We start from the raw sequence: 27047 nt of genomic DNA, 5'->3' as shown, positions 1-27047 counted from the left end.
ACTCGATAGTTCAGTGTGCCATGCTTTACGGCTTAGAACCGGGTCTTCAACGACGTTTTGAACGTCATGGAGCATATGAGATGTTCCAGGAGTTGAAGTTAATATTTCACGCAATTGCCCGGATTGAGAGATATGAAGTCTCCAATAAGTTCTACAGCTGCAAGATGGAAGAGAATAGTTCTGTCAGTGAGCATATACTCAAAATGTCTGGGTATAATAATCACTTGATTCAACTGGGAGTTAATCCTTCGGATGATAGCGTCATTGACAGAATTCTTCAATCACTGCCACCAAGCTACAAGAGCTTCGTGATGAACTATAACATCCAAGGGATGAATAAAACAATTCCCGAGCTCTTCGCAATGCTAAAGGCAGTGGAGGTAGAAATCAAAAAGGAGCATCATTTGTTGATGGTCAATAAGACCACTAGTTTCAAGAAAAAGGGTAAAGGGAAGAAGAAGGGGAACTTCAAGAAGAACAGCAAGCAAGTTGCTGTTCAGGAGAAGAAACCCAAGTCTGGACCTAAGCCTGAAACTGAGTGCTTCTACTACAAGCAGACTGGTCACTGGAAGCGGAACTGCCCCAAGTATTTTGCGGATAAGAAGGATGGCAAGGTTAACAAAGGTATATGTGATATACATGTTATTGATGTGTACCTTACTAATGCTCGCAGTAGCACCTAGGTATTTGATACTGGTTCTGTTGCTAATATTTGCAACTCGAAACAGGGGCTACGGATTAAGCGAAGATTGGCTAAGGACGAGGTGACGATGCGCGTGGGAAATGGTTCCAAAGTCGATGTGATCGCGGTCGGCACGCTACCTCTACATCTACCTTCGGGATTAGTTTTAGACCTAAATAATTGTTATTTGGTGCCAGCGTTAAGCATGAACATTATATCTGGATCTTGTTTGATGCGAGACGGTTATTCATTTAAATCAGAGAATAATGGTTGTTTTATTTATATGAATAATATCTTTTATGGTCATGCACCCTTGAAGAGTGGTCTATTTTTGTTGAATCTCGATAGTAGTGACACACATATTCATAATGTCGAAGCCAAAAGATGCAGAGTTGATAATGATAGTGCAACTTATTTGTGGCACTGCCGTTTAGGTCATATCGGTGTAAAGCGCATGAAGAAACTCCATACTGATGGACTTTTGGAATCACTTGATTATGAATCACTTGGTACTTGCGAACCGTGTCTCATGGGCAAGATGACTAAAACACCGTTCTCCGGTACTATGGAGAGAGCAACTAATTTGTTGGAAATCATACATACAGATGTATGTGGTCCGATGAATATTGAGGCTCGTGGTGGATATCGTTATTTTCTCACCTTCACAGATGATTTGAGCAGATATGGGTATATCTACTTAATGAAATATAAGTCTGAAACATTTGAAAAGTTCAAAGAATTTCAGAGCGAAGTTGAAAATCATCGTAACAAGAAAATAAAGTTTCTACGATCAGATCGTGGAGGAGAATATTTGAGTTACGAGTTTGGCCTACATTTGAAACAATGCGGAATAGTTTCGCAACTCACGCCACCTGGAACACCACAACGTAATGGTGTGTCCGAACGTCCTAATCGTACTTTACTAGATATGGTGCGATCTATGATGTCTCTTACTGATTTACCGCTATCGTTTTGGGGTTATGCTTTAGAGACGGCTGCATTCACTCTAAATAGGACACCATCGCATTCCGTTGAGACGACACCTTATGACATATGGTTTGGCAAGAAACCAAAGTTGTCGTATCTTAAAGTTTGGGGTTGCGATGCTTATGTGAAGAAACTTCAACCTGATAAGCTCGAACCTAAATCGGAGAAATGTGTCTTCATAGGATACCCAAAGGAGACTGTTGGGTAAACCTTCTATCACAGATCCGAAGGCAAGACATTCGTTGCTAAGAATGGATCCTTTCTAGAGAAGGAGTTTCTCTCGAAAGAAGTGAGTGGGAGGAAAGTAGAACTTGATGAGGTAACTGTACCTGCTCCCTTATTGGAAAGTAGATCATCACAGAAACCAGTTTCTGCGACTCCTACACCAATTAGTGAGGAAGTTAATGATAATGATCATGAAACTTCAGATCAAGTTATTACTGAACCTCGTAGGTCAACAAGATTAAGATACGCACCAGAGTGGTACGGTAATCCCGTTCTGGAGGTTATGTTGCTAGACCATGACGAACCTACGAGCTATGAAGAAGCGATGGTGAGCCGAGATTCCGCAAAATGGCTTGAGGCCATGAAATCCGAGATGGGATCCATGTATGAGAACAAAGTATGGACTTTGGTTGACTTGCCCGATGATCGGCAAGCCATTGAAAATAAATGGATCTTCAAGAAGAAGACTGACGCTGATGGTAATGTTACTGTCTATAAAGCGTGACTTGTTGCGAAAGGTTTTCGACAAGTTCAAGGGATTGACTACGATGAGACCTTCTCACCCGTAGCGATGCTTGAGTCTGTCCGAATCATGTTAGCAATTGCCGCATTTTATGATTATAAAATTTGGCAAATGGATGTCAAAACTGCATTCCTGAATGGATTTCTGGAAGAAGAGTTGTATATGATGCAACCGGAAGGTTTTGTCGATCCAAAGGGAGCTAACAAAGTGTGCAAGCTCCAACGATCCATTTATGGACAGGTGCAAGCCTCTCGGAGTTGGAATAAACGCTTTGATAGTGTGATCAAAGCATTTGGTTTTATACAGACTTTTGGATAAGCCTGTATTTACAAGAAAGTCAGTGGGAGCTCAGTAGCATTTCTGATATTATATGTGGATGACATATTGCTAATTGGAAATGATATAGAATTTCTGGATAGCATAAAGGGATACTTGAATAAGAGTTTTTCAATGAAAGACCTCGGTGAAGCTGCATATATATTCGGCGTCAAGATCTATAGAGATAGATCAAGACGCTTAATTGGACTTTCACAAAGCACATACCTTGACAAAGTTTTGAAGAAGTTCAAAATGGATCAAGCAAAGAAAGGGTTCTTGCCTGTACTACAAGGTGTGAGATTGAGTAAGACTCAATGCCTGACCACTGCAGAAGATAGAGAGAAGATGAAAGATGTTCCCTATGCTTCAGCCATAGGCTCTATCATGTATGCAATGCTGTGTACCAGACCTGATGTGTGCCTTGCCATAAGTTTAGCAGGGAGGTACCAAAGTAATCCAGGAGTGGATCACTGGACAGCGGTCAAGAACATCCTGAAATACCTAAAAAGGACTAAGGATATGTTTCTCGTTTATGGAGGTGACAAAGAGCTCATCGTAAATGGTTACGTTGATGCAAGCTTTGACACTGATCCGGACGATTCTAAATCGCAAACCGGATACGTGTTTACATTGAACGGTGGAGCAGTCAGTTGGTGCAGTTCTAAGCAAAGTGTCGTGGCGGGATCTACGTGTGAAGCGGAGTACATAGCTGCTTCGGAAGCAGCAAATGAAGGAGTCTGGATGAAGGAGTTCATATCCGATCTAGGTGTCATACCTAGTGCATCGGGACCAATGAAAATCTTTTGTGACAATACTGGTGCAATCGCCTTAGCAAAGGAATCCAGATTTCACAAGAGAACCAAGCACATCAAAAGACACTTCAATTCCATCCGGGATTTAGTCCAGGTGGGAGACATAGAAATTTGCAAGATACATACGGATCTGAATGTTGCAGACCCGTTGACTAAGCCCCTTCCACGAGCAAAACATGATCAGCACCAAGACTCCATGGGTGTAAGAATCATTGACTCTAGTGCAAGTGGGAGACTAAAGGAAATATGCCCTAGAGGCAACAAGAAAGTTATTATTTATTTCCTTATATCATGATAAATGTTTATTATTCATGCTAGAATTGTATTAACCGGAAACATAATACATGTGTGAATACATAGACAAACAGAGTGTCACTTGTATGCCTCTACTTGACTAGCTCATTGATCAAAGATGGTTATGTTTCCTAGCCATAGACATGAGTTGTCATTTGATTAACGGGATCACATCATTAGGAGAATGATGTGATTGACTTGGCCCATTCCGTTAGCTTAGCACTCGATCGTTTAGTATGTTGCTATTGCTTTCTTCATGACTTATACATGTTCCTATGACTATGAGATTATGCAACTCCCGTTTACCGGAGGAACACTTTGTGTGCTACCAAACGTCACAACGTAACTGGGTGATTATAATGGTGCTCTACAGGTGTCTCCAAAGGTACTTGTTGGGTTGGCGTATTTCCAGATTAGGATTTGTCACTCCGATTGCCGGAGAGGTATCTCTGGGCCCACTTAGTAATACACATCACTATAAGCCTTGCAAGCATTGTGACTAATGAGTTAGTTGCGGGATGATGTATTACGGAACGAGTAAAGAGACTTGACGGTAACGAGATTGAACTAGGTATCGAGATACCGACGATCGAATCTCGGGCAAGTAACATACCGTTGACAAAGGGAACAACATATGTTGTTATGCGGTCTGACCGATAAAGATCTTCGTAGAATATGTAGGAACCAATATGAGCATCCAGGTTCCGCTATTGGTTATTGACCGGAGAGGTGTCTCGGTCATGTCTACATAGTTCTCGAACCCGTAGGGTCCGCACGCTTAACGTTACGATGACAGTTATATTATAAGTTTATATGTTTTGATGTACCGAAGGTTTTTCGGAGTCCCGGATGTGATCACGGACATGACGAGGAGTCTCGAAATGGTCGAGACATAAAGATTGATATATTGGAAGCCTATGTTTGGACATCGGAAGTGTTCCGGGTGAAATCGGGATTTTTCCGGAGTACCGGGAGGTTACCGGAACCCCCCGGTAACTTAATGGGCCTTAGTGGGCCTAGGTGGAAGAGAGGAGAGGAGGCCAGGGCAGGGCTGCGCGCCCCTCCCCCCCAGTCCGAATAGGACAAGGAGAGGGGGCGGCGCCCCCCCCCTTCCTTCCTCCCCTCCACCTTTTCCCCCTTCCTCTCCTAGTTCAACATGGAAAAGGGGGGAGTCCTACTCCCGGTAGGACTAGGACTCCTCCTGGCGCGCCTCTCCTCCTTGGCCGGCGGCCTCCCCCTTGCTCCTTTATATACGGGGGTAGGGGGCACCTCTATACACACAATTGATCAACGATCTTTTAGCCGTGTGCGGTGCCCCCCTCCACGATATTACACCTCGATAATATCGTAGCGGTGCTTAGGCGAAGCCCTGCGTCGGTAGAACATCATCATCATCACCACGCCGTCGTGCTGACAAAACTCTCCCTCAACACTCGGCTGGATCGGAGTTCGAGGGACGTCATCGAGCTGAACGTGTGCTGAACTCGGAGGTGCCGTGTGTTTGGTACTTGATTGGTCGGATCGTGAAGACGTATGACTACATCAACCGCGTTGTGTTAACGCTTCCGCTTTCGGTCTACGAGGGTACGTAGACCACACTCTCCCCTCTCGTTGCTATGCATCACCATGATCTTGCGTGTGCGTAGGAATTTTTTTGAAATTACTACGTTCCCCAACATTTGTCATCATGGCTTACGTCGTTGGAACCTCGCGAGGTTCGCCTTGCCTCGATCTCTCCGCCCCTCGCGAGCCATCCTGGTGAGGCCGCCCCTGAGGAGGTCTTGTGTCGTCCGCCTCGCGAGGCTTGGCCCCGCGCGAGGGTCTTGAGTTTTTGCTGGTGAAGATGGGCTGTACGGGCCCGCTGGTGGAGCCACGCCGTGGGCCGCAGGCAGGCAAGTCTGGGGACCCCCTTTCCTAGAACGCCGACAGAACTGTACTGTAAATGTGTTCGGACTTTGTTGCCATAGTATGGAGCGCAATGAATCCCCTGGCGAATTAAAGCGTACCAGAGTGTACGTGTGCAATTGATAAGAATAACGAAATAAAATGAAATTGTAAGCTAGTGCCACATAAGTTGGGCCGCAAACAGTTCTCATTATAATTTAATTAATACGTCAACACGTATTTGTACAAATAGTGCGATGAGCAACCGGGCTATTTAACATGCCAAGATCAAGGGGCGAGCTTGCCCGTGGGTCCTAAAAACAGGTAAATGATCGGAGAGGAAAACATCTAGAAATTCCCCCCACGCGTCTGTGCTACTTGCCGCCCTGGTGTATCCGTCCTTCGAAAGGACCGATGAGCAGGCTGCCGCGAGTTGCCTGTGGAAAAGAAACCTGAAAAGGATAAAAATAAGAGTGAAAGTATGTGTGTGCATGGAAGGTTGAGCCGTATTATGGACCACAGTCTGGTTATGCCTCCGTCCCTGCCCATGGTATTTTGAGTGCGTAGTTATGTACGCGCGGTACGAACGTCACCGTTTGGTCAGGACTGGGACGGAGGCCAAATTGCTAGTCGGGCTCTTGATGAGCTGGACTGTCCTTCTGCAGGGTAGTCCGGACTCGTTTGACAGTGTCCGGGAGCTTGGCCGCCGAATTAAGGTTCTACTTAAAAAGGCCGCTCTATACTTCTACTGCTAGGGCAGCGATGTGCTCCTCGGTGCGGAGGGAGCGCTTTGTGTTTCCATTAACTGTTATGATACCGCATGGTCCGGGCATCTTGAGCTTGAGGTAAGCATAGTGTGGCACCGCATTGAATCGAGCAAATGCGGTTCGTTCGAGCAGTGCGTGATAGCCGCTGTGGAAGGGGACGATATCGAAGATCAACTCTTGGCTTCGGAAGTTGTCCGGAGATCCGAAGACAACCTCCAGTGTGATCGAGCCCATACAGCGGGCCTCTACGCCTGGTATGACTCCTTTAAAGGTAGTTTTGGTGGGCTTAATCCTTGATGGATTGATGCCCATTTTGCACACTGTATCCTGATAGAGCAGGTTAAGACTGCTGCCCCCGTCCTTGAGGACTCGCGTAAGGTGGAATCCATCGATTATTGGGTCAAGGACCAGTGCGGCTGAACCGCCGTGGCGGATACTGGTCGGATGGTCCCTGCGATCGAAAGTGATCGGGTAGGACGACCATGGGTTGAATTTTGGGGCGACTGGCTCTATTGCATAGACGTCCCTGAGCGCGCGCTTGCGCTCCCTCTTGGGGATATGGGTAGCGTATATCCTGTTCACCGTTTTGACCTGAGGGGGAAACTTCTTCTCTCCCCCTGTGTTCGGTGGATGGGGCTCCTCGTCATCGTCTTCGCTTTGCGACCCCTTCTCTTTGTTCTCGGAATTTATCTTGCCAGCCTGTTTAAAAAGCCAACAACTTCTGTTGGTTTGATTGGCTAGTTTATCTGGGGTGCCGTGTATCTGGCATAAACGATCGAGTATGCGGTCCAAGCTGGATGGGCCCGGGTTGTTCCCTTTGAATGGCTTCTTCCACTGGCCGGACTTGGAGCCACTGAATCCGGCGTTGACCGCCGTGTCATTTATATAGTTATCATTGTTTCGACGCTTGTGTCTGTTGCGTCGGGGCTTGCCGTTGCTATTTCTGGCTTCAGAGGTGTCAGGTTCGCTTGTATTGTTATTGTTATGGGCTAGCCAGCTATCTTCGCCCGTGCAAAAGCGGGTCATGAGTGCCGTTAGGGCTGCCACTGACTTCGGCTTTTCCTGGCCGAGGTGTCGGGCGAGCCATTTGTCACGGATGCTATGTTTAAAGGCCTCTAGGGATTCGGCATCCGGACAGTCGACAATCTAGTTCTTTTTAGTTAAGAACCTAGTCCAGAATTTGCGGGCTGACTCTCCGGGCTGTTGGACTATGTGACTTACGTCATCGGCATCCGGAGGTCAGACGTATGTACCTTGGAAGTTACCGCGGAAGGCGTCTTCCAGGTCCTCCCAGCTGCCAATGGAGTTTTTGGGCAAGCTGTTCAACCAGTGCTGAGGTGGTCCCTTTAGTTTTAATGGGAGGTATTTGATGGCATGAAGATCATCACTGCGGGCCATATGAATATGGAGAAGAAAATCCTCGATCCATACCGCGGGGTCTGTTGTCCCATCATATGATCTGATATTCACGGGTTTAAACCCTACTGGGAATTCGTGTTCCATTACTTCATCGCTGAAGCAAAGGGGGCGTGCGGTGCCTCTATATCGAGCCACGTCGCGACGTAGCTCGAATGGAGTCCGTCTGCGGTTTTCGGCCCGGGCGTGATTATGCTTGTCGTGTTCGGCTAGGTAGCCGTCGTCGCGTGTCGGGGCACGCCCCCGTGATCCATAGATCGATCTGGTCTGTCCTGATCTATTGTCCAGGTCCTGCCGTAGGTCATATGTATATCCCCGAGCTGTTTTATCTTTGCCTTTACGGCGAGGTGGTACGGGCTGGTGTTCGGCTTGAGTTGCTGCTTTGTCCCGGCCACGTGGTGGTCGATCAGCCGCACATAAGTCAGCACACGATCCAAGAAAGGACTCGCATCAAAAGGCCGGCGTGACCAGATCCATCTACGGATCTAGGAAGCGCGCTCCAGCTCATAATCAAAACCAAACACTACAACCGTCAGAACGCGATGACACATCCAAATACAGGGCTGCCGCGCACCCCCTATGTTTCACCGATGAGGTGCTGGATCACGAATTTCCAGAGGTATTCAAACTCGTGAACATAGAGGCGTACGACGGAACGACAGACCCTGGGGTCTGGACTGAGGACTTCATCCTCCATATTCATATGGCTCACGGAGACGATCTCCACGCCATCAAATACTTGCCACTCAAGTTGAAAGGACCAGCTCGGCACTGGCTGAAGAGCCTCCCGAAAAATTCAATTGGAAGTTGGGAGGAGCTTGAGGATGCTTTTAGGGCTAACTTTCAAGGGACCTATGTCCGACCTCCGGATGCAGACGATTTAAGTCATATAATTCAACAGCCCGGAGAGTCAACCCGAAAGCTTTGGAACAGATTTCTCACTAAGAAGAACCAAATCGTCGACTGCACGGACGCCGAAGCCTTAGCAGCTTTCAAACACAGCGTCCGAGACGAATGGCTCGCCAGACACCTCGGCCAAGAAAAACCAAGAACAATGGCAGCCCTAACAAGCCTTATGACCCACTTTTGCGCGAGCGAAGATAGCTGCCTGGCCCGTAGTAGCACCAGCGACCCAGGCACATCTGAAGTCAGGGATGGTAATGGAAAACCACGATGTAATAAAAGCAAGCGTCGGAATAACGAAGACAACCCAGAAAACATGGCGGTAAACGCCGGATTTAGGGGCTCTCGACCCGGTCAGCGGAAAAAGCCTTTCAAAGGCAACAGAGATGGACCGTCCAGCCTAAACAAGATTCTAGACAAATTATGTCAGATTCATGGCACCTCCGATAAACCTGCAAATCACACCCATAGAGAATGCTGGGTCTTCAAGCAGGCCGGCAAGTTAAAGGCCGAACACAGGGGGAGGGATACACCAAGTGAAGACGAGGATGAGCCCTGCCAGCAAAGCACTGGGGGATAGAAAAAATTCCCACCAGAGGTCAAAACAGTGAACATGATTCACGTGACGAAGAGGAGAAGCAAACATGCACTCCGAGACATACGTGCCGTGGAGCCCGTCACCCCTAAGTTCAACCCTTGGTCGGCCTGCACGATCACTTTTGATCGCAGGGATCACCTGAAAAGTATCCGACACGGAGGATTGGCTGCCTTGGTGCTAGACCCAATTATCGACGGATACCATCTCACCCAAGTCCTCATGGATGGCGGCAGTAGTCTTAATCTGATATATCAGGACATAGTCCGCAAAATGGGGATAGACCCGACAAGAATCAGCCATAGTAATACTACCTTTAAAGGAGTAATACCAGGCCCAGAGGCCCACTATACGTGCTCTCTAGTACTAGAGGTTGTATTCGGTTCTCCCGACAACTTCCGAAGTGAAAAGTTAACCTTCGACATCGCTCCATTCTGAAGCGGCTATCAAGCACTACTCGGAAGAACAGCTTTCGCTCGTTTTAATGCAGTACCGCATTACGCTTCTCTTAAGCTTAAGATGACCGGTCCACGTGGAAATATTGAGCGTTCCTTGCGCGCGGAAGAACGTGTGGCGGCTTTAGCAGCCAAACACTAAACGACCTCTCCAACCAGAATAAATGATCGGTCGTCAAGACCGGGGACACGGCTAGACGAGTCCGGTGCATCACTAGCTATAACAGCTTAGTTAAACATGAGATTGGTTTGATGGATATACCAACATAGGCGGTACCAGGGGCTTCCCGCATGTAAAAATGACTACAACTCGGCTCGACCTTACTTATCTTGAATTTTAATGGTTTATTGAGAATAACCAATTTTTCGCATGACAACTTTCATCTAAGTTCTTCTCTTTTACAAATGATAATCGTGCTACACCCTTCCAGGATACGGCACAATGGAGACACAGGCGCAGACGTGCAGTAGGGCCCCACTCAAAGGTTTCTTTTTAGATTAAGACCCTGTGTAAACCTTTTTTACTGTCTCTTGTTGCTTCACATCCTCTGGATACTCAGTATAACCGAAGAGGGATGCTGATGTTATTGGCATTTTGCCACGTCAGAATAATGCATGTACCTGGACACTTGGGGTTCATTATCAAGGGCGTTACTCAGCCCGGTATATGTTGTAAAGACCGAATACATTAGGGAGTGTTCGGCGTCGCGAGTTTGGCCTTATATGCATCAGCTCCGAATCATGTCTTTGGTCAAAAGTTGGGTTTGCCCGGCTCCCGCGTTTTGCTACCTTACGTTCCGCTCTATCGGCTAAGGTGGCACCGGGAGAACTACTGTGATTGTGCCCTGGTTCATCCGGACGAGCACCTCAGTAGAGAAAGCCGAAAACTGACTGTCATGATAAAGCGTGAGACTGGTCAACCACTCGATGACTCATCGGAATCTTCAGGATTCCTCCGCATCAACGAAGGACCGGTTTCCCCGGTCATGTATGTACGCGCACCGTATTCGGATAGCCGTGGAAATACCAGGGGCTATATCGTAGCCCCACTGTCAAACTCCTATGGTTAAGTGAAAGTGTTAAAGCAATATAGTCTGATTGCCTCGTTCGCCGTGCTACCACCTCCTTAATGGACCAAGACGTTGGATCAAGTGTGAAGACGCGCTTTTGCGAACACCCCCACATTATATGCATGGGGGCTGAAGCCGACGACTGCAAACTTTCAGGTTATATACATATATACATAAACGACCCCACAGGAGGCATAATAATACTTTCAGGCAAAAGTATAAACACATCCTTTATAATTCAAATAACATTGTTCTTACAATTGGGATACATGTCACTAGAACATGATACTCTTCGAGCACTGAGCCTCTATTAAACGAGCGCCTTCTAAGACTTCTTCAAAATAGTGCTCGGCCGATACCCGACCTACCGCCGAACTCTGGGATGCAATAGCGGTGGCCTCCATCTCTGCCAAGTATGTCTTGACACGGGCAAGAGCCATCCACGCACCCTCTATGCACGCCGACCTCTTCACAACGTCGATATGCGGCACAACACCAAGGAATTGTTGCACTAAGCCAAAATAACTATTCGGCTTTGGTCCTTCCGGCCAAAGATGATCCACAACAGACCTCATGGCAAGCCCGGACAATCTATGGAGCTCGGCCCATTCGGCCATTTGCTCATTTAACAGCAGCAGACGCGCCGGAGCATCGAACTACAACCAAAACAACTTTTCCACTTCGTGATCTTTTTGATCTTCGAAAAACATGGTCGCATCAGCAGCACTTGCTGCCAAATCCAGGTACGCGTCCGCAGAACTCCATAATTGATCCAGAAGGGCATACATAGGATCTCCGAACTTTGTCCGCAACGAAAAGGGCTTCCCAGCCGTGATATTTCTGGCTTGACGTAGCTCCTCCTTCGCCGCTCTGATTTTAGAGTGGGCTTCCTCGGCTGCTACCATGGCTTTCTCCAGGTCCGCCGTCTTCGTTTGGTTTTCCTTTTCAAGAAGCTCATAACCATCGGTGGCATCTTTTAGCTCAACAGCCATCTTGGCTATTTTCTCTTTGCTCTAGCAATGCGCAGCCTGTTCGGCTCTTAGCTCTTCGACCACCTTTAGGGCGGCCGCCTCACTCCTCCTGGCTTGTTCCTTAGCTCGGGCAAGTCCCGCCCGAAGGGTCTCCGCGGCGGCAGCTCCATCTGCAGTCACATCATATTACAGATACTAGCATCATGCTCCTCTTAATATGTGTTGATCATAGGTGAATACGTACCCTGTGCCTCATCAAGCCGCTTGTTTACAAGCGAGATGTCGGCATCTGCCGCATCAAGTTGCCGCTTCAGTTCGGCAAACTCACCAGTCCGGCTAGCCACCAGACCCTCAACCGCCTGCATGTGAAAGCAGCACGGTTATTACCTGGGACTATGATCCTCTGTTTGCCGTCTTTTTTGACAACAACCAGAGTCTCAGGTGCTACTATCTGCATAGGGCACACCTAGCATGTGCGGTACCGTCAAAAAATATATATATTACTTTGCGTACCTCAAAGCCTCTCAGCAGGCCCATGAAAGCTTCATGCAACCCGCTTTTGGCGGATGAAATCTTCTCAACTACCGTACCCATTAACGTACGGTGTGCTTCTGAGATAGCCGCTTGCTCCAGAAGATTCCGCAGTGAGTCTGGTCGCACACCAGACAGTTTCAGACTCTTTTTGTTGCTCTCCCTAGGAGCCGAATACTCCGGGTTTCGGGTGGCCGAAGGGTTACCCTCTGGCCTTGGTGGATCAGGAGAAATCCTCCTTGACGACACCTCAGGGTCGTCCACTTCACGAAGCGGGGAGGCACGGGGAGGCGTTTCACTCTCCATCATCTCCGGAAGAAGATCCCCCGAAGGCGAACTCTGTCGAGAAGGGCTACGATCCGAACTACAAGACATACGTCTCGGTTATTGTTCTCAGAAAGGAAGAAGGGTATATTTACTATAAAGTACCTTTGTTTACTTACAGCTCGGTAGAGGGCTGGTCCCCTTGCGGGTACTGTGCGGTAAGGATACCCTCCGGGGTAGGGCCCTCTGACAAAGGTTTCTTCCCTCGTTTGAAAACCATTGTTTCCAATTCTTCAGAGGCGGCCCTCTTCCTTCCTTGGGGAGGGGGAATTTCATGTTCTTCTCCCCGGTTATCCTCCTTCGCGGAGGCACAAATTCCCCCGGTTTGGATGAATAATGAGTGAGGCTCGCTTTCGGCTTCTTTATTCCTCCCTTTATCTTCCCCTGATGGCGCTTGATAAGGTGCAAGCTCGAGCATCCTGGCTGGTACGGGATCCGGTGAGCCCTCGGGAAGGGGAGCCGAACACCTGATCATCTTCGCCTTTTTTATCCAATCCTGGTAAAAAAGCAACTTTTCCGAATGATTGTGGTAAATTAAAAGACCACGTGTTCAGCCGTGAAATTACTTACTTGGGTGTCTAGACGATTGCACTTCAGACTCGCATCCTCGGTGGTGTCCGGACACTTTATTTGTGATCCGAAGAACAATCTGTACATCTCTTGGAGCGTCACGCCGAAGAAGTGCTGAATAGTTCGCGGTCCATCTGGCTTGAACTCCCACATACGGAGAGGTCGACGTTTGCAAGGCAGGACTCGACGAATTAGCATGACTTGCATTACCTTGACAAGGCTGACATCTCTCTCGAGGAGATCTCGGATGCGACTCTGCAATATTGGCACATTATTTACTGGCCCCCAGTCCAGCCCCTTGTTGATCCATGACGCCAGTTGTGGCGGGGGGGGGCCGAGCAGAAGGCAGGGGCGGCTTCCCACTTAGTACCCCGGGGAGCTGTGATGTAAAACCACTCCCGCTGCCATAACTTGGATGTCTCCGGGAAGGAACCCTTTGGCAAGGGAGCATCGGCGCCTTTGTTTATCATGGCGCCTCCGCACTCTGCGTGTCGCCCCTCAATCATCTTCGGCTTCACATTGAAGGTCTTGAGCCATAAGCCGAAGTGTGGGGTGATGCGGAGGAAGGCTTCACACACGACGATGAACGACGAGATGTGAATGATGGAATCCGGAGCCAGATCATGGAAATCGAGCCCGTAGTAGAACATAAGCCCTCTGACAAAGGGATCAAGACTAAAGCCTAGCCCTCGGAGGAAGTGGGAAATAAATACGACACTCTCATTGGGTTCAGGAGTGGGGATGACCTGCCCTCGAGCAGGCAGCCTGTGCGAGGTTTCGACGGTCAGATACCTGGCTTCTCTTAGCTTCTGTATGTGCTCCTCTGTGACAGAGGAGGGCACCCACCGACCTTGAAGGTTGGATCCGGACATGACTGAAGGTCCGAAGCGCCTAGCCTGAGCCTTGGGTGTTGGAACTCGAGGTGGGGGAAGGATTCGATTCAATGCGAGAAGAAAAGGACAGGCCTTGGCCCCTTCATAAAGAGGGTGAATATCAAGCGTCCTCCGCGTGGCCGTTTGGGACTTGCCTAAAATCGAGGAGTCATACCAACATGCACGATTGGGTTACCCATACCCGTATTGATGAGAATCCCATGAAAAGAGGGACACGATCTCTGCTTCGACAGGACGTGCCAATAAAACCGCCTCGCAACACGTGCAGTGGCAGGCTCGGAAAAACGGTTCGTCAGGACCAGACCAGGGCAGAACGTCACGCTATGAAAGGCTGTCAGCAGATTAGATTTGTGGAAATATTATTCTCTCTACGGTGGTATGTGGAATTTGTTTTGCAGAGCCGGACACTATCCTTGTGTTCAAAATCTTCTATGGAATATTCGGAGGAGGAACCCGCCTTGCAATGCCGAAGACAATCTGCGTGCCGGACTCATCGCCATTGAAGCCTGGTTCAGGGGCTACTGAGGGAGTCCTAGATTAGGGGGTCCTCAGACAGCCGGACGATATCCCTTAGCCGGACTGTTGGACTATGAAGATACAAGATTGAAGACTTCGTCCCGTGTCCGGATGGGACTCTCCTTGGCGTGGAAGGCAAGCTTGGCAATACAGATATGTAGATCTCCTCCCTTGTAACCGACTCTGTGTAACCATAGCCCCCTCCGGTGTCTATATAAACCAGAGGGTTTTAGTCCGTAGGCCAACAACAATCATACCATAGGCTAGCTTCTAGGGTTTAGCCTCTACGATCTCGTGGTAGATCAAATCTTGTAATACTCATATCATCAAGATCAATCAAGCAGGAAGTAGGGTATTACCTCTATCGAGAGGGCCCGAACCTGGGTAAACAACGTGTCCCCTGCCTCATGCTACCATCCGCCTTAGCCCATAGTTCGGGACCCCCTACCCGAGATCTGCCGGTTTTGACACCGACATTACTCGCTGATGGTACGGGCTCAAGTGCCTCGTCATCGAATTGAGGTAGCAATTTGCGCTCGTGTAACTTTTGGTTGGGCACTCGAGGCCGTATTCCTCGGCCGCCAGGACATTAGTCCATCTATCGTTGAGCAGATCTTGATCAGCTTGAAGCTGCTACTGCTTATTGTTCAGGCTCCTTGCAGTGGCTATTAGCCGGCGCTTAAAGCGCTCCTGCTCAACGGGTTCCTCAGGCACGATAAAGTCTCCGTCGCCGAGGCTCACCTCATCCTCGGAGAGTGGAAGATAATTACTGTCCTCTGAGTCTTCGTTTATGGCCTGTTCATCAGGGCTGACTCGCCCATCTTCCCGTTCATCCTGTTCGGAGGTTAGCGCCACAGGGTCTTCATTGTCTTCGGCATCGTCTAGAGTATTGTTTTCTCCTCCGCCGAGATTGCTGTTTTTTCCACCGCATGACTTAGAGCGGTGCCGCTGTCGTCGGCGCTTTTGCTGTATCTCAGGAGGTTTATCCTCGACTGGATCTTCTTTGTTATCGCTATTACCCGCTTTGGGTGTATCCACCATGTATACGTCATACGAAGAGGTGGCCGTCCAACGTCCGGTGAACGGCGGATTTTCGGCCTGCTCCTGTCCGGCATCGTCGTCCATACCGTTGATGTCTTCGGAGCCGTAATCAAGCATGTCGGTTAAGTCTTCGGCAGTGGCTATTAAGTGGGAGGTGGGTGGGAAGCGGAATTCCCCGTCATCAGTCCCCAGTTCAAACCGGATATAATTCGGCTGTGAGTCCCTTGCAAAGGAGAGGGTTTTTAATGAGTTTAGTACATCGCCTAAAGGTGAGTGCCGGAAGATGTCCGCGGCGCAGAATTCGACGACTGGCGCCTGGTCAGGCTCGACAGACGTGGATGCACGTGGTTTGGAACCTATGACCGGAGACGACTCCAAGGTTCCGGTGACGCAGATCCCGCTCGAGGTTGGGTTTGTGTGCGGCTCCAACACCGCTGAGTCTGCGGCTTCCGTGGAGGGGTTGAGCTTCCCGTCCTCGGATGGCGCAATCTGCTCCGGATCTAGGGCCGGAGCACTTACAGGCGCTATCTCCTGGGTATGGTCCGATGACAGATTTAGGTCATATTCATCGCGGTCGTAGGGAGCGGCTGCCGTGGGCTCGAATCGTTCAAAGATCAAGTCTCTATGGATATCAGCAACATAGTTCAAGCTTCCAAACCTGACTCGATGGCAAGGGGCGTGGCCGTCGATCTGCTCTAGATGGCCAAGCGAGTTGGCCCGTAGTGCGAAGCCGCTGAACACGAAAGATCTGGCCGGGGAGGAAAACCTCCCCCAGGACGGTGTTGTTGTAGATGATTGACGGGGCCATCAAGCCTTCTAGTGATGACACAGCGGAACTCTCAATGAAAGCACCAATGTCAGTGTCAAAACCGGCGGATATCGGGTAGGGGGTCCCGAACTGTGCGTCTAAGGTCGATGGTAACAGGAGACAAGGGACACGATGTTTACCTAGGTTCGGGCCCTCTCTATGGAGGTAATACCCTACTTCCTGCTTGATTGATCTTGATGAATATGAGTATTACAAGAGTTGATCTACCACGAGATTGTAATGGCTAAAATCCTAGAAGTCTAGCGTGTATGATTATGATTGCCTCTACAGACTAAACCCTCCGGTTTATATAGACACCGGAGGGGACTAGGGTTGTACAAAGTCGGTTACAGAGAAAGGAATCTTCATATCCAAACGCCAAGCTTGCCATCCACGCCAAGGAGAGTCCCATCCGGAAACGGATGAGAGTCTTCGGTCTTGTATCTTCATAGCCCATCAGTCCGGCCCATGTCCAACAAGCCGGACGCCCGAGGACCCCTTAATCCAGGACTCCCTCAGGCGCGGCGGATCCGGCGGCCTTCCTGCTGGCGTACGAGGAGGCTGTTCTGGAAGCCGGGGGCGACGATAGGTCATGGCCAACTGGTTCCCTATGGCCCTCGCAGGCGTGCCGCGCGCTTGGCTTCTCCATCTGCCGGGATCCTCCGTGGCCTCCTGGGAGGAGCTGCGCGATCTCTTCATCGCGCGCTTTGGGGGACCAGCACCCCTTGCCGTCGTGGCACTCCTCGGCGGCTCGCAGGCGCCGCCTTCGAGTCACCACGTGAAGCAATTCTTCCGCCAAGCGGACGCCGCCCGCGCGCAACCGGGAGCTCCTCCGGGATGGGCGGCGCCCAAGGCCGACCTCACCTTCAACCTAGAGGATCATCCGGCGACCACCACGGGCTCAGGCGCTCTCCTGATGCTTTGCACGCCCACCATCTGCCACGTGGCGGTTACCAAGACCCTCATCGACGGCGGGGCCGTCCTCAACGTGCTCTCGGTGGAAGCTTTCATCTTGCTCCATGTGCCGTGTGAACGGCTCCACCCCACCAAGCCCTTCTCCGGGGTGGGCAGCTGCTCCACCAGCCCCCTGCGGCAGATCCGCCTCCCCGTGACCTTCGGCACCCGCGACAAGTACCACACCGAGCTTATCGACTTTGATGTCGCCCGCATTGGCCTCCCGTACAACGCCATCCTTGGGTACCCGGCCCTGGCTCAGTTCATGGAGGCTACCCATCCTGCCTACAATCTCATGAAGATGCCAGGGAGCAACGGTGTCCTTACCGTGGCAGGTGACCGCAAGGAAGCCCTGACGGCCCTCCAACTCGCCTTCAGAGCCGTGGCAGGGGCACGTCCAGCCGACGAAGCCGCCCCAGGGGCTAAGGGGGCCGCGCCGGCAAAAAAGAAGCAGTTGTTCTCTCAGGATCGAGCCAAAACGAAGCAAGTGCCAGTCGAGGAGGATGGGTCCTCGGGAGCCACCTTCACCATTGGCGCCAACCTCGACCGAGACCAAGAGGAAGCAATGGTGAAGTTCCTGCGCGCGAATAAGGAGGTATTCGCCTGGGAGCCCAAGCAGGTGGTAGGGGTCCCGAGAGGGGTGATCGAGCATCACTTAAGGGTGCGCCCCAATGTGCGCCCTGTGAAGCAGAAGGCCCGGCAGCAGTCCGCGGAGAAGCAGTCCTTCATCATGCAAGAAACTCGCAAGCTAGAAGCAGCGGGCGTCATCCGCGAGGTTCGGTACCCGGAATGGTTGGCGAACCCCGTCGTCATGCCCAAGAAAGGTGGGAAGGAGCGCATGTGTATCAACTTCACCAACCTCAACAAAGCTTGCCCCCAAGACCCGTTCCCGCTTCCGCGCATCGACCAAATCGTCGACTCCACCGCCGAGTGTGACTTCCTGTGTTTCCTGGACGCGTTCTCGGGCTACCACCAGATCAAGATGGTGGTAGAAGATGTGGAGAAGACGGCCTTCCTGACCCCGTGCAGGGTGTACTACTACAGCTGCATGCCATTCGGACTATGCAACGCGGGGGCTACCTTCCAGCGGCTGATGCACATCGCCCTGGGCCAGTAGCTAGGGAGGAACGCAGAAGCCTACATCGACGATATTGTGGTAAAATCTCGGGAAGCAAGAACCCTCATTCAGAACCTGGAAGAAACCTTCGCCAGCCTGCACCCGGTGGACCTGCGGCTCAACCCGGAGAAGTGTGTGTTTGGTGTCCCTTCCGGCAAGCTGCTGGGCTTCCTCGTATCGCACCGAGGGATCAAGGCCAACCTAGAGAAGGTTAAAGCGATAGAAGACATGAGCCCGCCGCAAACCCTAATGGAAATGCAGAAACTCGTGGGCTTCGTGAACTCGATGGGGCGCTTCATCTCCAAGCTAGGGGAGCGCGCCTTGCCGTTCTTCAAGCTAATGAAGAAAAAGGGCTCGTTCGAGTGGACCCCCGAAGTAGACCAGGCATTTCAAGACCTCAAGAGATACTTGACCAGCCCACCGGTGATGGTAGTGCCTCGTCCTCTCGAGCCCTTGGTGCTCTACCTGGCTACCACACCCCACTCCGCCAGCGCGGCGCTGGTGGCCCTCAAAGAGGAGCGTCAGGACAAGGGCCTGCCGAGCAGAACCACCAAGCCGGACAAGACAGCGCAGCACTAAGGCGATGCTCCCGAGGTTGTGGCTGCCCCGTCAAGTCGCCAAGCCCCTGAGGCTGGAGCCGCAGAGGCACCTCAGCCCCAGGGGGGCATGGACTCCATGAGCGCTCCCGCCCTCGTCGAGCACCCAGTATACTTCGTCAGCACGGTGCTGTGAGATGCGAGAGCCCGGTACCCCATGCCTCAGAAGCTCTTGCTCGCGCTCCTAGTGGCCTCGCGTAAGCTGCGCCACTACTTTCAGCGTCACCCCATCAAGGTTGTCTCAGTTTACCCGCTGGAGAGAGTGCTCAGGAGCCCTAATGCTGTGGGAAGAGTCGCCGAATGGAACATCGAGCTGCAACCGTTTCAGTTGGAGTTTAGCACAACCAGGGTCATCAAGGGAGCTGCGCTCGCCAATTTTGTGGCAGAATGGACCGACACCCCGGAGCTCGAAGAAGGCGAGGACCGATCCCTCTCGCCAGGAAGTGAAGCGCCAGATGGCTGGGTCATGTACTTCGATGGCGCGTTCGCATGCCAAGGCGCGGGGGCTGGAGCTGTGCTCATCTCGCCCACTCAGGACAAGCTTTACTACGCCGTGCAGCTCTGCTTCCAGCGGGGCGAGAAGGTCTCCAACAACATCGCAGAGTATGAGGGCCTCATCGTCGGCTTTAAGGCCGCGGTGGCCCTGGGAGTGAAACGCCTCACCATCAGGGGCAATTCGCAGCTCCTCGTCAACTTCTCCAACAAGGTCTACGAGCCAAAGGACGAGCACATGGAGGCATACCTCACGGAGGTACGCAAAATAGAGAAGCAGTTCTTGGGCCTGGAGCTAGAGCACGTGCCTCGTGGCACCAACAAGGAAGCACACGACATCACCAAAAGGGCGTCCAGGCACCTGCCTCAGGAGCCCGGCGTCTTCGAGGAACGGCTCTTCAAACCATCGGCCGCACCTCCGCCTGCGGGACCAGCGCCACCTCAGGAGGAACTCCCCCAGTCACCGACCTCGGGAGCCCCCGCCTGTGGACCGACCTCGGGAGCGTGCCTGCTCCTAGCGCTTGAGCCTTAGGAGGGGTGCTGGACCGAGGAGTTCAAGGCATACTTGGCGCGAGGAGCGCTGCCGGAGAAGGAAGAGGATGCAGAGTGCGTAGCCTAGCAGGCTATGGCGTACTACATTCAGGACGGAGTGCTTTACAGGAAACGACCAAATGATGTTTCTTTGCGGTGCATCTCCAGGAAGCAGGGGAATGAGCTGCTGGCTGACATACATGCCGGGGACTGCGGGTATCACTTGTAGTCGCGCACCTTGGTTGGCAAGGCATTTCGCAGCGGTTTCTACTGGCCCACCGCACTCAACGACGCAGCCGGGCTGGTGAGATCTTGCGAAGCCTGCCAATTCCATGCCAAGCTGATCCACCAGCCGGCTCAAGGCCTCCAGACTATCCCACTCTCCTAGCCATTCACGGTCTGGGGGCTGGATATCCTGGGTCCTTTCCCTCGAGGGCCCGGGGGCTACCGCTACCTCTACGTCGCCATCGACAAGTTCACCAAGTGGGCGGAGGTGGAAGCTGTCCGCACCATCCTGGCCGGATCCGCGGTCAAGTTCATCAAGGGTCTTGTAAGCCGGTTCGGGGTCCCCAACCGCATCATCACCGACAATGGATCGCATTTCGCTAGCAACCTCTTCAAGACATATTGCGCTAACCTTGGAACGCAAATTCGCTACGCTTCGGTAGCACACCCCAGGAGTAATGGCCAGGCCGAGCGTGCCAACGTGGAGGTCTTGAGGGGCCTCAAGACCAGGACCTTCAAGAAGAAGCTCGAGGCCTGCGGCAGGGGCTGGCACGACGAGCTCCAATCTGTGTTGTGCTCCATCCGCACCACCGCCACCAAGCCCATAAGCGAGACCCTGTTCTTCCTCGTCTACGGAGTAGAAGCGGTTCTCCCTCACGAGGTCAAGCATCGCTCCGCACGGGTCCTGGCATTCGATGAGAGGCAGCAGGACGCCATGCGGGGGATGGACCTTGTGCTGGGGGAGGAACACCGCCGGGAAGCCTCGCTCCGAGTGGCAAGGTACCAGCAGGCGCTGCGACGGTACCACTATCGCAACGTCCGCTCCGGGACACTCGATCTGGGCGATCTCGTCCTGAGGCGAATGCTCTCCAGGGAAGGGCTGCACAAGCTCTCACTGATGTGGGAGGGCCCGTTTAGGATCGCCTGTGTCTCTAGGCCTGGCGCCGCGCGCCTAGAGACACAGGACGGGATCCCCATCCAGAATGCCTGGAACATCCAGCACCTCAGGAAGTTCTATCCATGAAGCAAGGCCAGTGCAAGTGAAGCAAGGCCCAGTACTTGTGAAGGTCTCCGCTCGTGACACTCTCACGTAATAATGAGTGGGGTTGTACAGGCCCCGGAGTCTCCGGAGTGCCGCCCTCGGGCCTTGGGGGCACCCTCCCACGTCCTAGTGGCAACACTTAGCTCCGTGCTGGTGAGAAGACTAGACTAGGTGCCGGACGCGGCTGTTCATTTGCTTTCTATAGTTGGTTTGCCCCCTTTTTTATGGAATTTGGAGTTCTTGTGCTCTCTATCGATTGCTTGGTTGGCTTTCCTCCTTTCTCTGCTTTTTCGCTCGTCCCTCATTTTTCGCTTCGGAAGGCGGCAGTTGCCCGATGCTCTTCTGTGGGAGTCCTTGACTAAGGGGTCCTCGGGCATCCGACCTGTTAGCCATGGGCCGGACTGATGGGCTGTGAAGATACGAAGATCGAAGACAGCACCCATGTCCGGATGGGACTCTACTTGGCGTGGAAGGCAAGCTTGGCGACCAGATATGTAGATTCCTTTCTTTGTAACCGACCCTGTGTAACCCTAGATGCTCCCGGTGTCTATATAAACCGGAGGACTTAGTCCTGAAAGATATACTCATTACCATAGTCATACAGGCTAGACTTCTAGGGTTTAGCCATTACGATATCGTGGTAGATCAACTCTTGTAACACTCATATTTATCAAGATCAATCAAGCAGGAAGTAGGGTATTACCTTCATAGAGAGGGCCCGAACCTGGGTAAACATCGTGTCCCCTGTCTCCTGTTACCATTGACCTTAGACGCATAGTTTGGGACCCCCTACCCGAGATCTGCCGGTTTTGACACCGACATTGGTGCTTTCATTGAGAGTTCCACTGTGTCGTCAATGACAGGATCGATGACTCGCCTCGTCCTTAAAGACAATATCACCACCGGAGGAGAACTGGCCCCAGGCCAAACCCTCCGGCTGGGCGGCTTTACCATGACCGCCCGTTCGGTCGCTAAGCCGACGATGACCTCTCGGGCCATCGAAAATCCCCTTCGTATCGACTCCAAACACTCCAAGCAGATGGATCCGGTGGAGTTTTCGTCTTTAAATGAGCTCCTTGATCGCATCGCCGCCATGGGAATCGCCACATATTACGATCGTATCGGGCTTAAACCCGACCAAAGAGAAATCAAATCTCCACCGGTCACCCACCAGATAGCGGTAGTCGAGGAGCAAGACGGCGACTCTTCCCCTATACTAAAGATGGACTATGTCCGTATCGCCGACCCTGCAGAGCCGGATACCCACTAGCAAAAGGAGGTGACCGGCCATCCGAACATAGAATCAGACGGCGAGCATAGGCAACCAGAAGATACTCTGGAGCCCGGACTGTTGAGTCTGGAAAACCTTCAGACTCCGGATCATCGACCGGGTCAGGGTCCGAATCCAATTCCACCCACCCACCCAGACATAAGCGTTCTCATGAGCATACAACAGCAGTCTCAGGAAACGGTCCACCACTTCTGGGCCAGATTCCTCCTTGTGAAGGACAAGGTTAAAGATTGCCGCGACGAGGACACGATATTTGCGTTTTGCAACAATTGGACGAAGGAAGGAATCCTCAATGCCATTAATCGCCACCGTATACTACACTTCACTGACTTGGCAACTATCGTATAGAAGTACAGCGCAATGGAAAGCGCCTGGAAAGATCAGGCAGCTTGTTGGGAGCCATCGGTCCCAACTCAACCACTGGTCCAGGCAAAAAGGGCACATCCCCATGACACGCCCAGTCTAATAGCCAAGAAACATAAACCCATTACAAGGCATGGAACCGTTCTGGAGGGATGGCTTGATGGCCCATACAAAATACACACAACACCGGACACCATACCAACCCACAGCCTTAGAGCATGTTGGATATTCCGGCAGGTAGCCAAGAGTGGCGAGGACATCCTTACGAAAAACACCCCAGAGCAACACCCTCGAGAAGACCACGACCCCAGAGTATTGACAGTCTTCGAGACATTCGCTTGAAACAGTAAGCACAAAAGGGCACTCCGCGACCTTGCCGAAGTCTGTCAAATCGCCGCGATAAACCCTTGGAACGACACGGCTATAACCTTTAATGCCGGTGACGAACCGAAATACAAGACAGTCCGAGCACCAGCCGCATTAGTCCTCAGTTCCATCGTGGACAGCTTTAGACTCACCAAGGTCCTCATGGACGGCGGCGGCGGACTAAACCTCATCTATGAGGATACACTCCACAAAATGGAAATAGACAGGAGCCGCATCAAGCAAAGCAGCACGACCTTCCGAGGAATCATTCCCAGTCGGGAGGCGCGGTGCACGGGAAAAATCACACTTGACGTGGTATTCTGCACGTCGGAGAATTATCGGTCCGAAGAAATAACCTTCCAAGTGGCTCCTTTCAGCAACGGATACCACGCCCTATTGGGGCGGGATGCTTTTACACGCTTCAAAGCTATACCTCATTACGGGTATATGAAGCTCAAAATGCCCGGACCAAACGGCATAATCACTCTTGTTAGTGATCCGGACATAGCACTCCGCGCAGAAAACAAAACCGCATCCCTGGCCCTTGAGGCATTACCTGAAGCCCTTGCGGCCAAAGAATTAACCGCACTGCGCTCTACGGTGGATAAGGACGATGTGATCTTAGACAAACGACCCAAATCCACCTCCTTCAAGCCGGTAGAAGAAATAGTCAAATTCCAGGTCCACCCAACGGACCCCAAGAAGACAGCATCTATTGGAGCACAACTAGACCCAACGGTCGATGCCGCACTAAGGGATTTCCTTCGCGAAAACTGGGATATATTCGCCTGGCACCCTTCTGACATGCCTGGAATCCCACGTGACCTGGCCGAACATAGCCTTAATATCTTAAAGGGATACAAACCAATCAAACAAGCACTGCGCCGCTTTTCCGAGCCCAAATGCCAAGCTATGGGGGAGGAGCCAGCCAAGCTAACTGAGGACGGATTCATCAGAGAAATAAAACATCCGGACTGGCTGGCAAACCTGGTGATGATACCAAAGAAGGACAAATCCTGGCGGTTGTGCGTCGATTCTAAAGACCTCAATAAGGCTTGCCCTAAGGATCCCTTCCCCCTCCCCTGCATTGATCAAATCATTGATGCTACCGCAGGACACGACTCACTGTGCTTCCTTGATGCATACTCCGGGTACCATCAATTCAAAATGAAGGAGTCCGATCAAGCTGCAACATCATTCATTACCCCATATGGGCCATTCTTCTTCAACACCATGCCCTTCAGGTTCAAGAACGCCGGCGCCACATACCAACGCATGATTCAAACATGCCTAGGGAAACAGATCGGCAGGACAGTTGAAGCTTATGTGGATGACGTCGTCATCAAAACTAGACACGTCGAAACACTAATAGATGATTTACGTCTCACATTCGACAACATCCGCGCGTATGACATCAAGCTCAATCTGGAAAAGTGTGTTTTCGGCGTCCCCGCGGGAAAACTGTTGGGCTTCATCATTTCCAATAGAGGAATTGAAGCACATCCAGCCAAAATTCGAGCTCTGTCTCAATTGGCTACGCCAACGGACCTCAAACAAGTCCAAAAACTCGCGGGTTGCGTGGCAGCTCTAAGCCGCTTTATCTCCAGATTAGGAGAAAAGGCATTGCCACTCTATCGCCTTTTACAGCGAACCGATCACTTCGAGTGGACGGACACGGCAACAGCCGGACTGGAGGAATAAAAACACTTCTAGCAAGCAACCCAATCCTGGCCGCGCCCAACGTCGGCGAACCCATGATATTATACATATCGGCAACACATCAGGTGGTGAGCACCGTGCTCGTCGTTGAACGAGAACAGGACAGACACAAATTTCCGCTTCAGAAGCCAGTATACTACGTATCCACTGTCCTTACACCATGCAAATCCTGGTACCCCCATTATCAAAAGATAGCATATGCGGTCTTTATGGCATCACGAAAGCTACGACACTACTTCCAGGAGTGTTCGATCACGGTGGCTTCCGAAGTACCACTCAACGACATAATAAACAACCGGGATGCCACGGGCCGAATTGCTAAATGGGCCATTGAGTTCCTTCCATTTGATATTACATACAAACCACGTCGAGCTATCAAATCCCGAGTACTGGCTGACTTCGTCGCCGAATGGACAGAGGCCGAACTCCCTAAAGAGTACGACACATATTCCAATTGGGTTATGTACTTCGATGGCTCCAAAATGCTGGCAGGGCTAGGAGCGGGCATCGTTTTAACGTCCCCTACTGGAGATGTTGTTCAGTACGTACTCCAAATACTATACACAGACTGCAACAACGCAGCCGAATAGGAGGCCTTATTGCACGGTCTCCGGATGGCTGTCTCCATGGGCATACAATGCCTAGAAGTGCATGGGTACTCAAACCTTGCAATATCTCAAATAAATGGAGACTTCGATGCCAAAGATCCGAAGATGGTAGCTTATCGTAATGCCGTCATAAAAATGTCGGCTCGGTTCGAGGGGTCGAGTTCCATGATGTGGCTCGAGAGAGTAATCAAGTGGCGGACGTTCTTGCTCATATCGGCGCCAAGCGCAACCCCGTCTCACCTAATATCTTTGTGGAAAGGCTTTTTAAGCCATCAATGGTGTGGCAGGGGGAAAACGGCAACACAAGTCCGGACCCGAACATAACCCCAGTTTCCGAACACACCGATATCATCAGAGGCTCAGCCACCGAAATAACACCGTCAGCACATCTCATCATGGCAGTCACTGCCCCATGGACCAAACCCTTCCTGGCCTACCTTAACAGGAAGGAACTTCTTGAGGATCAGAATGAGGCCTGCAGCATTGTCCGGCGTTCGAAGGCCTACAAGGTTCACGACGGAGAGCTCTATAAGAAAAGCGCTACCGGAGTCCTTCAAAGATGTATCTCCGAGGAGGAGGGGAGGCAGCTCCTGGCTGAGATTCATGCCGGTCTCGGCGGGCACCACGCCGCAGCTTGGGCCCTTGTTAGCAAGGCCTTCTGTACAGGGTTCTATTGGCTGACGGCCCGAGCGGATGCACAGGACCTTGTCCAACGTTCCATTGGATGCCAACTCTTCGCCAACCAAAGCCATATGCCCCCCACCGCCCTACAGACAATCCCCATCAATTGGCCTTTTATTGTCTGGGGATTGGATATGGTTGGACCCCTAAAGGAGGAAGCCATAAGAAAAAATATCTGCTGGTCATGGTGGATAAGTTCACCAAGTGGATAGAGGCCAAACTAGTTAAAATGGCCTAGTCGGGGCCAGTAATATACTTTATATCCGGCTTCGTACACTATCGTGGAATTATCACGGCAGATGTCCTCGAGCTAGGACTTAGTCGTGGAGCCATCGCAGCTAGGAAGCTTGAAGGGGTTAATGCGGGACAAGGAACACGAGGGTTTATACTGGTTCGGCACCTTACGGAGAAGGTAAAAGCCTACGTCCAGTTTGAGGTGGTATTGATTAGGGTTACGATCACCGGGGAGCTAAACTG

Source organism: Triticum aestivum, chromosome 7D (assembly GCF_018294505.1).
Source record: "Triticum aestivum cultivar Chinese Spring chromosome 7D, IWGSC CS RefSeq v2.1, whole genome shotgun sequence".
Classification (NCBI taxonomy): domain Eukaryota; kingdom Viridiplantae; phylum Streptophyta; class Magnoliopsida; order Poales; family Poaceae; genus Triticum; species Triticum aestivum.
This window is presented reverse-complemented; position numbering follows the sequence as displayed.